Source organism: Ailuropoda melanoleuca, chromosome 2, assembly GCF_002007445.2.
Source record: "Ailuropoda melanoleuca isolate Jingjing chromosome 2, ASM200744v2, whole genome shotgun sequence".
Lineage (NCBI taxonomy): Eukaryota > Metazoa > Chordata > Mammalia > Carnivora > Ursidae > Ailuropoda > Ailuropoda melanoleuca.
The window spans coordinates 151,189,085-151,203,073 of record NC_048219.1 but is presented as its reverse complement, the minus strand read 5'-3'; the positions used below and the strand labels follow the sequence as shown (position 1 = coordinate 151,203,073).

The following is a 13,989-nucleotide window of genomic DNA, read 5'->3' as shown; positions in this document are numbered from 1 at the left end:
TTAGCTTAACTTTTTTCCTAATTGTTACAAGATACCTAATTTTCTCTAACTTATAAGAGGAAAATATGTAGCATTTGAACTATTGATCCTGTGTAACACATTTCTGTTATTGTTTAAAATGTCAGGCAATGCTTCGAACATGAGTTGATTTGGTACGCTCAACTCTATTGAGATAATGTCCGTATCCAGGCAGGGTGCTGTCTGATAACGGCTTTCCTTATTAGTAAATTCTATGTACACAAAATATAAATCCAAAGGCATTTGAAATCATAAATAAATGTCTTTCTTTTAATCTCATTATTTTCTTATAATTAATTTTGATTATAAAATGTGTTTTAATACATTTAAATTTTAAAAATTTAAAAATTTAAAAATTTCTTCCATGTTGTAATAGGTGATCTTTAAGAATAGGAGCTATGTGCTATTCATTTTGTACTATTATATATCACAGTGTCTAGCATATAGTAAAGATATTTGATAAATGCTTGTGGGAAGAAGGAAGGAAGAGGAAAGGAGACTTGTATTAATCTCTTACGCCTACTTTATATTTATAAAGCTACTTACTATTTCCAATTTTGCATTCTTATGGCCACTGTACTTCTGGTAAAACTGTATTTATCCCCCAAATCATACATACTTGTTAGTCATATACCCTAATCATCAAATTGGTATTTGGGGTATTTCAGTTTAGGTCATAAGCATGGAGACAGGAAACCTGGTTAGAGTTGTACTAATTGTAATCTACTCTGCTCAGTATTTCTTCCACCTTCTTCAGGCATCTTCTTAATTGATGTTCCTGAGTATAAGATAAAAAAAGACTGTAAGATGATCTGCAATATAGAGGGCATAGATTACAGAGAACAAGATGTATTAAATACAGAGTATAAGGTGTTAGAGGGTAGTTGAAAGCTCTTGGGATTAGCCTTCTTGGATTACATTGTGGCATCACTATATCAGTTTAGTGGCTTTGGGGAAGTTACTTAATCTCTCTGTCTCAGTTTCCTTTACAAGTATAATAATAGCAATAAATGCCACAGGGGATTTCTGTGATGATAAAAAAAAGAAAAAGAAAAGAAAAGAAAAAAGTAATTTGTGTAAAGTACTTAGAACAATGCCTAGCACATAATAAGTTTTCATGAAATATTAGTTGCTATTTTAATTATGTGGAATGTATCTTAATTTTGACTTTGGTAGTCTTGCTATATATTCTCAAGTTGTACTTTCCTTTTTTGTGTGTGTCATTCATCATTACACTTTTGTGCTTAGATTGCGTGTGTGTGTGTGCGTGTGTGTGTGTGTGTGCTTAGATTTTTAGAGCACAGTTTGAGGAATAAATGAAAAACAAAGTATTTTCAAGCATCCATATGATTAAGAGATATTTTCTCTCTTTATTCAGATATTTTGGCATCTTGTAAATACCATCCCCAAAAGTGGACAAAATTAAGTGCTACCATGAGGCAAATAATATAATTCAGACAATGACCAGACATATAGGAGACATGAATTTATACTTATACACTCATATTAATTGGCAGATTTACCGAGGAGGAAATTTAACACTCTTGTTTGCAATAGAAGAATGCAAAGATATTCTAAATTCGGTAATTATCCTTTTTATTTGTTTACTCCAAAAATTTGGGTTTGATATTTTTGATGAATACTTCTTATTCTCTATTCATTGCAAATTTAACTCAATTAGTTGCCTAAAAATACATTTTCTTCTTTGAATTTATCGTTTGTGAGTGTTTTGAAATATTTATAATGTTTAGACCAATTAGGTAAATACGATGGCTGAAATGATGTTCGTGGCACTAACAGGTATATGCACAATATTTAAAACTAATTTGAATTATATGTTTAAAATTTCTGGAAATAACTCCTTGCAACTATATTCCTTTTGAAATTTTTTATAAACTTATAAAATTGTTTTATTCTCATAAAATATTTAAATCTTTGTAGCATTGTGGTCAACTTTGAGCTCATCATAAACGTGCTACTGAAATTTTATGATAAGCAGGTATAACTGTTGTCATTTAGACTTTAGATAGAATATATCAGAATAAAAGGGCTGATCCAATATTTTACATCTTAATATATTTCTTAGCATTTACCAATAAAAGCTATCAACCTTAAAAACTGTTATTAAATATATCAAACACATTTTAAAATACCTTAGTAATTAAAGGTGATGAAATATTGATAAAGAGAAGATTTTTTATTGGAATTTAGATTCTACCATAATATTATCAGGGAAGATTTTAGCACTTCCAACTTCTGGGATATATTGCGGAGGGAATTTCTGCATTCACCATGTATTTTTGAGGTAGTATATACATTAGATAGACCCAAAGAAAGAAATCCTCTTAGGTTTCAGTTTCAAGGAAGCCAAGTAAATTACCACTTGCAGCACTTAAGCTATTTTCTACTCACACTTCGTGATTCTGAAAGTTTCTAGCATACTCAATATAACAACAATGCAGAAAAGGGCACAGTCTTAATTTTTTTATGGCATTAAGTAATTTAAAAGCACCATTTATGGAGGCTTCAATGTTCAGACCCAAACTAGTTTTACTGCAATCACATCATATCCAGATGAAAATCTGAGATTTTAATGAATACTTTTAAAATGCTTTGAGAGGCTTTAAATACATCTTATTACTTTACCCCACCCAATAGGAAAGCATGCATTTTTACAGGAAGAAATAACTTTAGATTAGATTTGATCTTTTAGTTATTATTGAAAAAATACATATTTTTAATACAAATTATTTATTTTGAAATGCTACATTGTTTCTGATATTTGGGAAACAATTCAGTAAGAAAAAAATAATTTAATATGAAAATCACTTTTCTTTACCATCTGATTCTTCTGTTAGCAATGAAAACTCTTCAAATGAAAATGTGATGTTACTCTAGGATCTAAAACGATGATCCAGCAAGGAATCACGTTGTAGGTATTTACCTAAATAAGTTGACAACTTATGTCCCACAAAACCTGCACATGGATGTTTGTAGGAGCTTTATTCATAACTATCAAAATTAGGTCAATGGATAAACAAATTGTGGTAGATATCCATACAAGAGAATGTTATTTAGCCATATAATAAAATGAAAAGACATGGAAGAACCTTAAAAGTATATTGCTAAATAAAAGAAGCCAGTCTGAAAGGGCCATAAACTGTACAATTTCAATTACATGACATCCCAGAAAAGGCAAAATACAGAAAGAGTGAAAAGAACAGTGGGAGCCAGGGGTTGGGGAGCTTGTTGGGGTGGGGAGGAAAGGGGGATGTATGAATGTATATTTAGAGCAATGAAACTAAACTATTTTGTATGATGCTGTTAGAGTAGATACATGACATCATACATTTGGTAAAACTCATATACTTGTAGGACACAAAAAGTAAACCTTAATGCAAACTGGAGACTTTAGTCAATAATATATCAGCACTGGTTCATAAACTGTGACAAAGGTACCACTACAAGGCAAGATGTTAGTAATTGAAATGGTGGGAGGGAGAGGATATGGCACTGTTTGTACTTTCTGTTCAATTGTTTTGAAAAGCCCAAACTTCTGTAGAAATAATCTATTAATTTAAAAATAAAAAATCAATGTATGAGGTTATGATAGCTTGCGTTTTTAAGAGTTCAGAAACACTGTAATGTGTTTCTTTGACATAAATCTGCGTTCTTCTCAAGTTTAAGGACATGGTAGGTCAGACCCTGGTTGTTTTTAAAAAGAATCAATTTAATTTAGCAGTAATCAAAATATTTTCAAATTCATATTGATAGAAATACAAGTATTAATGTTAGCCAACTTTACACAATTAAAACAATGAAACAATAATTTTTAAACAACTTCATACCTGCTATTTGAATGGTCAGCCATTCATCTATGCTTGCCATAGAAAAATGTCCTTAGAAACATGAACTGTAATTTTTTTCTTTAACCAATATTGGAAAAAGAGAGTGAGAAATTTTCATGGGCCAGGAATGGTCATTCTTTGATTTATCTGAAAAATGTGACTTTGTTTTATAATATGCAAATACTCCTGAAGACTAATTGCCATTCCTACTGCATTATATTCTGTATCTTCAATAAATTCCCCTTTAACTTCTAAGGTATACTGTTAAGAGGCTATCAGAAGAATCCTTTCCATAGCTTTCTCTGATTTAATCTGTCTTGACTTTATAAGGGCATAGTGCACACCTAGTGAGATAGTTTTTATAAATCAAAAAAAGAAAGCTTACAATGTGATTCATATTTTAAAAACATTTCATCACTGAGTGCTTTTTTTCCTACTTGGAAAAAATGTCAGCACCTTTGCAAGTGTATTATCTACCGATTTTCTAATCAAAACAATCCAGGCTAGGAGACAGTAGGAGCTACTTAAAACAATGAATATCAGTGTAATGCATTTTAGTTGAATCATTCGCTAGATGCAGAAAACAAAAAAAGGTCATTTCAGTGAAATCAGAACTCATGTAACAGACATGCATATTTATATTCCACACACTTTGTTAATCATTGACTGAACAACATCGTGCCTGGAGCCAACTGACAGGAATTTTAACCTGATTAAATGTCCCAGTGTGCCTTAATACCTTTAAATGGAATTTTTATGGCCTGTTCTGCATGTGTATTATTAATACAGTGCCATCAAGAAAACCACAGACACACATAATAGCTCATCAATTTGTAACTAAGCACTTTTGACCTTGAAAAATCAGCTGTCTTTCAGATTAATGTAGTTACATTTTAGGCAGAAAAAGAAGCCATAAAATTATCATGCTTATTTTTGTAACATGTCAGGATGAGAATTAGGAATAAGGGCTATGCTGATGGCTTCTTATTGATATTGCTGCCAACCTCCGACATCTGAATTAGAAACTCTGAGACCTCATCCTAATAAAAACCCACTTAAACATTAACATTTCAGCTAAAGAGATACACATAACATACTGCTGATAAATTGAAGGGTAGAGTATAAACTACCATCTCTACTGATGTTCAGATTTCTTAGAAAACTGAAAAAGAAAAAAGTCTCTAGATTTTTCTCTCTCAAACACACACACACTCATATAATAATAAAAATGATTAAAAGATAAGCTCACCATGAACATTGCAAGGTCATATCAGTCAATGATCAAAAATGAGTAAGAAATGAAAAAGTATGCCAAATGGACATAGAAGCAAATTGAAAAATAGTGGAAAATGATATTTTATTCAAGAAAAAAAAGACAAATCTGGAGATAGATATGCAGTATTAAATGGATTTGGTAATTTTTCTGAGAGTAATTTTTACAGCTAACGCCAATTTAATCATTGACGAAAGATGGGTTGAAGCTACAAAATGAAATTTTATGTCCTACCATCTAAAACTGGGCACCAAAAAAACTGGACTATCTGACCATAAAGATGCTATTTATTTTAGCATTTATGATTTAAAATCAAGAAAAAAAATTAAAACTTTGCAAGAAGTTACTGAGAATGAACAGAATCCCTAGAAGCATACAATGCCAGTGCTAGAATAGACCATCTGCTTTCTATGGTTCACTCAATCAGAGGGAACATCTCCTAACATAAAAGCCAATGCTATCTGTTGACTTACAATCAGTTTCCGCCTTCTATCTTTTTGATATCCTTAGCACAGTTTTATTCCATATAATATTCTGTTAATTTACAAGCCAGTTAAAGTGCTTTGGGTTTGAGTTTTTCTTTGGTTTTTTTGTTTGTTTGTTTTTGTTGGTTTGTTTGTTTTGTATGATTTTGGAAGTAGTTAATCAATGTCTTTGGTTTTTTGTTTGTTTGTTTGTTTGTTTGTTTTCCAATGAAGAAATATGAGACCTTCGGAATTATATATAGATACAAGCTTGTATCTCATTGCTTTTTATTTGAAAACAACATATTTAAAGACTACAAAAGAATCAAGATGGTTCTCAAAGTTTGATTTCCACGCCTTCTCTCAACATCTCCTTAAAAGAAACCAACAATTATAATAGTAAAAATTCTCTATAAACTGGAAACTAGAAGAGGGTCACATTCTTGCTGAAGATGGAACATTAAGCCATTTCTTGAGGAATTGCCACAAATGAAGGTGAAGTGACAAGTAAGAGGAAATTAGGCTACTGCTAAGTAGAGTTTCTCTCCTACAACATCACTAATGATGTAGAAAATGGTTGGAGTTTGGGCCCCATGGACAATAAAGAATTCTAGAGACACCTTTGGTGCAAAAACATGGTTTTATTAAAGGATGGGGACAGGACCCATGGGCAGAAAGAGCTGCAATGCAGTCATGAGGAGTAGTTGATTATATATTTTCAAGTTGAGAGGGGGTTAGGAATAGTGTAAGTCTCTAAGGAATTTTGGAAGCAAGGTTTCCAGGACCTTGAGAGGGCTAGCTGTGGTTAGGAAAAGGTAATTTATTACTGTCTAAGAAAACCCTAGTCATGAGACCCTTCAGATGTGTATCCCCCATATGCTTGGGGGATGATTGCCAACATATATCTTGGGGATTAGAGATAAAGGAAGTTTCCACAGGGATTTTTCTATATTAAAGTAAAAATACAGGGGGCGCCTGGGTGGCTTAGTCAGTTGAACGTCTGACTCTTGGTTTCAGCTCAGGTCATGATCTCGTGGGTCATGGGATCAAGCCCCACTTGGGGCTCCGTGCTCAGAAGGTGGTCTCCTTGAGATTCTTTCTCCTTCTCCTTCTACTCCTCCCCCTGCTTATAAGTGCATGTGCTCTCTCTCTCAAACAAATAAATAAAATCTAAATAAGTAAGGGAAGAAAGAAAGAGAAAAAGAAAGAAAGAAAGAAAGAAAGAAAGAAAGAAAGAAAGAAGAAAGAAAGAAAGAAAGAAAAAGAAAGAAAAAGAAAAAGAAAAAGAAAAAAAGAAAGAAAAAGAAAGAAAGGAAGGAAGGAAGGAAGGAAGGAAGGAAGGAAGGAAGGAAGGAAGAAAGAAAGAAGACTCACAGGATCCTGGGGGATTAGGATAATGCTAAACTAAGACTGTCTTTTGTCCTTAGCAAAGTAATAACATTGAGGCAACTGAGCTCTCAGTGGAAGGTCACTCCACCTATTTCAAAGACTTGTCAATGGGCTGTAAGGAGTAAGGAAATTTAATTTTTTTCCTTTGCCTTTGTTTCCCACATCAACTAACATCTTCATTGTGCAAGGAACGCAGATGAGGACAAGTGAACAAGGAGCACAGACACAAAGAAGTATCTGATAGTGCTTATCACAGCCCTCAGGCTTAAGACTGCTTCAGAGGATGACTTTGAAGGGATGAATTAAGATCATTGACTTAAGAAGACACAGACAACTTGAAATTATTCTTGTAAAAATTTTAAAGAACTACCTAAGATGGTCTGGATACAGATGGTTTAGTGGAAAATTTAAGAAGAAAACAGCAAAAATTAGGTCTATGTAATAAACAGCATTATTTTGGAAATGTAATGATGGATCAATAGTGGATTGTCTATTAATACAATCCATCATATTAATTCAATTACAAGTTAAAGTAAACAATCACAACCTCAATACTTACCAAAAAATTTTTTTTCCAATTCTCATATTTCAGTTCTAAAGTTTGTTCATTTTGTAAACACGTGTTACAAAGACATTTATTTAATGTAACAAGAGGGACCTATCCGAACTTATCAAATATTATTTTTAACAATGAAATATTAAAGCAAGTCTCTTAATATTGGTTTATTGGAGAACATGAGCTCCAATATTCATGTATTTTTTTAAGGGAGAAAGTCCATAGTTATCAGATTTAGTTCATTAAACCAAAGAAAATCTGAAAATCATTGTACTATAGGCATGATGCTAAACAATAACACCAGCTACAAATTTTAATAAGAGAAAAAAAGAGACATACCTATTGGAAAAGAAAAATTATATGCATTTATAGATAATATGACTAAATCTAAAAAGCCCTAAAAAAAAAAATAAAGAACTCTTCTAGTATACTGTTATTAAATTCAGTCAATTTTTCCTAAGATATATGTTTCTTTTTATACCAGTATTTGAATGTATTGGAAAAATATGTTATTGAAAATAGCAAAGATAAATATTCAACTAATACAATAACCTGAAAACTATAATTATTACATTCCTAAAAAAGACAATATTTTATTGAGGGGGAAACATGTACATTTGAATAAATATAGAGAAGCCATATTATTGATGTAGAATATCAGATTTTAAAATATGTTCTATTGACACATCAAAAAAATTAATATTGGCATATAAAACCTTTAAGGTATGAATTTTCTTTTTTTTGGCTGTTGTAAATCCAACAACTGATGTAACCATTGTATATATACACAATATGTAATTAAGAGGTAACATAGTTAAATAAAACAGAGTAGTTATAAAGGATTTTTTGTAGTGGATAGTAAAACATATAAACTATGAAAATTAAAACACTGTGGTACTAACATAAAAATAGATGGGATATCATCCCATCATCTACAGATGTAGATTCCATTATACAAAGTAGCTAGCAAGTTAAAGTACAATTAGATGCCTATTTCCAATCTTAAATTCACGTCAGCATTATTAAAAATTAACTTCTTAAAAAAAAAGCAAAAGGGAAACTATAAATATTTTTAAATAAGAATCTTGGAGTGGAGATGTCTTCCTAATTCTGAAAACCTCCATTCCTCCTATGTTGCCTATTTTTGGATTTGGTATCCTCTAACAACTCCCTAATGTCAAAAAATAAATATTTCAAAAATGTTTTGTACTTTAGTTCCACTATATCTGCAGCCCAGTTTTGCAATTTCATAGTGTTTGATTTTATTAAAAAAGAAAATAAATTTAAAAAAACCTAGTGATTCTTGCTGATACATATGAGGGCATAGCTTCAGTTTCATAACAAATGAGCTTCCTCCACATATGTGAAATTTACTGTGCTGGAAGGTTTAAACATGCAGGTTATAAAGATCTTTCCTGTTGTAAATCCCAGCTAGATTTCCTTGCTAATTCTTTCCTAATGAAAAGGGATTTGCATTCTAGATTCAGAGCAGCCTTATTTTCCTTGAAATGAAAATTTATACTTAAGCACAAGGGCAACTATTCTATGAACATGAATTCTTCCATTGACTTCCCAAACCCACACTTGCTTCTATTCTATATTCTCATCATCATCTCAAGACACTAGTGGGAAATAGTAGAGCTTTCTCTGGCTCTTATATTGTACAGGTTTCCTTATCTCTGTCTAGCTTCATATTAATCTGATCTCATTAGCTTGATATTCTCAAGAAATTCTTCAATATTCTAGTAGGTAGTTGAGGCTTTTCTTGATTTTAGAGTATTGTAATATGTATGTTCTTTTATATTGCCTGGCATTTCAAATAAATTTTTGAAGATTAGATAACAACACATATTCCAACATTGATCTTGAACAGAAAATCAGGAAGCAAAGATCTTTCTATACCTAACAGCAATATTCAAAATTCTTTTAAAAACATACTAATACTTGATCACATAAACAATAAAAAATTTCTTGTAACAAAAATTAATGACAAAAACATCACAAATACCTTAAACAAAGACAAATGACCAGAAAATAAAAATTACAGAGAAGGAACAGATCAATAATTTAAGACCCTTCATATACAAATGAAATTCAAAAATAATTAAGAAAAAGAAAAACCTACAATTGAAAAATAGGCAAAGTATATTTACTTATGACTAAGTGCAGTGACCCATAAATATACGAAAGCTATTCAGCATAAGCAGCATCAAAGCAATGCAAATTAAGATAATGGAGGGGATCTCCCTTATTAATTAATTACCTAAAAGCATGAGAAAGATTTAAAAAGAAATATAAATACTGAGACAAAAAAGGTAGAGAGAAATTGACATTCTCCACTAGCAGTGAGGGTGAAAATGGTGGGAACTTTCTTTCATTCTTTCTTTTTTTAAAAAAAATATTTATTTATTTATTCATTTATGTATTATTTATTTATTTGAGAGAGAGAGAGAGAGCATGATCAGGGTGGAGGGCAGAGGGAGAGGGAGAGAGAATCTAAAGCAGACTCCACAATTAGTGTAGAACCTGATATGGGGCTCCATCCCATGACCCTGAGATCATGACCTGAGCCAAACAAAGAGTCTAACACTTAACCAACTGTACCACCCAAGTGCTCCCGTGGGAACTTTCTTAAAGTCAATTTAAAATGTGTATCAAAATAAATGCAAAAAATACATAAATAAATATGGCCACCTTACAATATCCTTTTTGAAGAACAATATATGGAATCAGGTAAGATATAAAGGCAAGGACATTTATTATAGTATTTATTAGCAAATATAGAAAAAAATTACAAATAAATAAAAGATTACAAACATTTGGCAATGGATTCATATATTAGGGCACATACGTATGACCAAATGAAAAGATCTTTGACCATTTATTGACTGGGAAAATGACGCATTAAGCTGAAAAGTACATTACAGAACAGCACTGTTGGTATGATTATCTTGATATACAAATCATACATACACACATACACATTACACACACAAAGATGTGTGCATGTGTGCATATGCACATAGAATAATGATATGGATGTTTATAAATCAAAACATTAATAATGGTTACCTCTTGGAATAAGATTACATTTATTGTTTTTATATTTCACTTCATTTTTGGAATTTTTGCAATAACTAAATATATTAATTTTATAATTCTACAACTAGATAATTAATTTTTGGAAAATGGGCAAGTAGGAAAATCATTTCAGTTATGAATAAAATTATTTCTATTACGTGGTGCCTGGGTGGCTCAGTCAGTTAAACGTCTAACTCTTGATTTTGGCTCAGGTTATGATCTCAGGGTGAGACAGAGCTCCATACTAGGTGTGAAGCCTGCTTAAGATTATCTCTCTCCTCTCCCTTGGATGACCACCCGTTTGCACACTCAAGAAAGAAAGAAAGAAAGAAAGAAAGAAAGAAAGAAAGAAAAGAAAGAAGAAAGAAAAGAAAGAAGAAAGAAAGACTAATAAACTAAGATTATATATGAAGGACAGCTTTGCAAGCTATTTTTCTGTTTTACGCTGAAGTAGAGCTATTCTTTTCATCCTAAATTCTTACTACAAATGTTTGTTTTGCTTTGTTTTTCATTCCATCAGGTAAAACCGCCTTTCTCTGACCCCTTTCAACCAGCCCCAGAAAAAAGGCAGTGATTTCCTTCTCTTATTCTTTGCATTTTCAGCTTAATTGAATAGTCAGATATAATTTAGGCAGTATGATATAAAACTGGGTTTTGGAAATCTTGGCTGCTATAATCAATAGGTACATTTTATTTTACTATTATTTTTCCTTATTTAGTGTACTTTATTTGATATGCTCAATTAGCTTAACTTTTTCATAGCGGTGATCCTTATTAAAATTGCATTCAAGGGGACAGATTATTATTTATTTATTTATTTGAGAGAGAGAGACAGAAATAGAGCACGAGTGGGGAGGAGAGGGAAAAGCATGCTCACCACTGGGCAGGGAGCCAGATGTGGGGCTCGATCCCAAGACAGATGTTTAACTGACTGAGCCACCCAGGTGAAGGGTCCAGATTCCTAACTGAAATGATATAATTTACAAAATAACAATTTTAGCTTTACCAATACTTTCTAATACTACACAACAATGAAATAGGTATTCTATCAAATTAAGAAAGTGAATTATAGGGGTGCCTGGGTGGCAGTCAGTTAAGCATCTGCCTTCAGCTCAGGTCATGATCCCAAAGTCCTGGGATCGAGCCCTGCATCAGACTTCCTGCTCAGTGGGGAGCCTGCTTCTCCCTCTGCCTGCCGCTCTCCCTGCTTGTGCTCTCTCTCACTGTCAAATAAATAAATTTAAAAAAAATCTTTAAATTATCATTTGCAAATTATCACAATCACTCATACTTAACTTTTAGCTGAAAGAATCACTGTAGTATTTTCTGTGTATGGATTTTTTGTCTATTCAAAAGAATATTTTAACATTCTTCACAGAACTATAAGTAATTTGCAACCATTTATAAATTTTATTAGTTTCAAGATACAATATTGTTTTAGAGAGTCCTGGTAGACGATTTCCAAAGCTAAAATACTCGATTACTTAAATAAAATTTGGACATTTGTTATCCTCTCACATTCTTTCTGTAATTAAATAGGAACTGTGAGTTACAAATGTCTATTCTTTGGCTCTCTTCCTTCCTCCTTTTCTGAACCCTGGCCCCAGTATGCTTCTTTTGGTTTGACTTGGAGGATTAAAACATCACAGATAAACTCAGAAGATGTCATCTGTTATGTTTATTATGGCTGATCTTTGGAGATGTGTGTATGCATAGATATTACGGTGTGCCACCCGTATCTCCTAGTTCTTCAGACGTCTGAAATGTTGGCTGATGACAGCTCAAATCTAATTCCTAGTGACCTAATTACATTTTATGTTCCCCTCTTGGGCACTTTGTCTTCAATGGCTGGTTATAAGAGGGTATGAAATCTGGTTCCCTTCCTTCAGTTGGGGATATCTTTGAAAGGCCATGCCAGTTTAAGAACACCCAGTACAATTATAGTATCTCTACAGCAGCGAAGGCCTTCACACAAATGCATTACACATGATTCTTTTTTACCCATCATGGTGCCTCTGTTTTCTTACAGTTTTTTTTTTTTGTTGTATTTTTTTTTTTTTTTTTTNTTTTTTTTTTTTTGCAGATAACACACTCCAATAAACTTCCTATAATCATTGTAGGGTCTGTTTCCCTAGGAACTTCACCTAGAATAGTCTGTGATTTTTAAAAATATTTCTTAGAAAGTATTTAACTTAAATTTTGCCTCCTCATAGCATATTTTTAAAAGTCTCTTCATACTGGTTTACATGAAAAGCTACCTTGAGTTTTCTGTTGTGAAGGAGCCACCTATTTCACACAGAAGGAATTGGATGGATTGAGGAAGGAAGTTGAGTGGAGCCTTATGAGTGACTGGATATACCATATATCTACTCATCTTAATGGCTATCACCAAATGGACCCATTCCATTGCTGATAAAATGGAAAGAATGGTCTATGTACATCTATCCCTATTATCATATGTACAGCCAGATGAGCTATGATTCTATTAGTTCCCAGAACTCATTAAGGTCAAGTCAGGTTACCATTCAGGAAGAAAGTATAATGGAAAATCATGCTGCTACAGCAGTATTAATGATTCATTAGGTGACATTGTACCCTCTGGATGTTCTTGAAGAGATCTAAATCCAAAGTGTCATAGCAGTTACACCAAAGCCATGACACAATAAAAGAGAAGAACTGTTATGCTAAGTCACGAGTGGACAATTCAGCCTAATATACTATGTATTTTCTTCATCAGTGATATTGAAGATGAACCTAATGTTTTTGACTATTGAAATTGCATTTAATATTTCACTATGAATCTGGTTGCCACAAACCTAATTTTTTTAATTTGGTTTATATGTCCAGTCTGTAGTCATAAAACTGACTATACTTCTTATGAGGAAATACTTTATTTTATCCAGCCCCAAGCTCTTCCTCCCCACTACAGTGGTTCTACACTTCTGTATATATATATATATATATACACACATACATACACACACACACACACATATATATATATGGTATTCATCCTAACAGGAATAGCTATTTTATAATAGTTACAATAGTAAACCTTTATATAGTGTGTACAATATGCCAGACACTAATCTAAGTTCTTATATGTCTGAACTCATTATTATCATAACTTCACACTCATGGAAACTGAGGCTAAGAATGCTCAGAGACTTGCTAAAGCTACACAGCTAGTATCTGTCAAAGCTGGGATTTTATAATGGATATTCTGGCTCCACACTTTATTATTGGGGACCAATTATGTGCATTACACTAAAATAAGCCTGGAGTGATAGATCTAAAACTAAACTTAAGGGCTCAAAATAATCTGGTCTAAAGTTTAAATAAATCACTAATTAGGTTCAT

At 32.3% G+C, this 13,989-nt stretch overlaps 1 pseudogene; it reads left to right on the top strand.

Annotated features, from left to right (window-relative positions):
• Nucleotides 1-1,787: 1,787 nt before the first annotated feature.
• The window catches only part of LOC117795970, a 148,101-nt pseudogene continuing 135,899 nt past the window's right edge, over nucleotides 1,788-13,989 (top strand).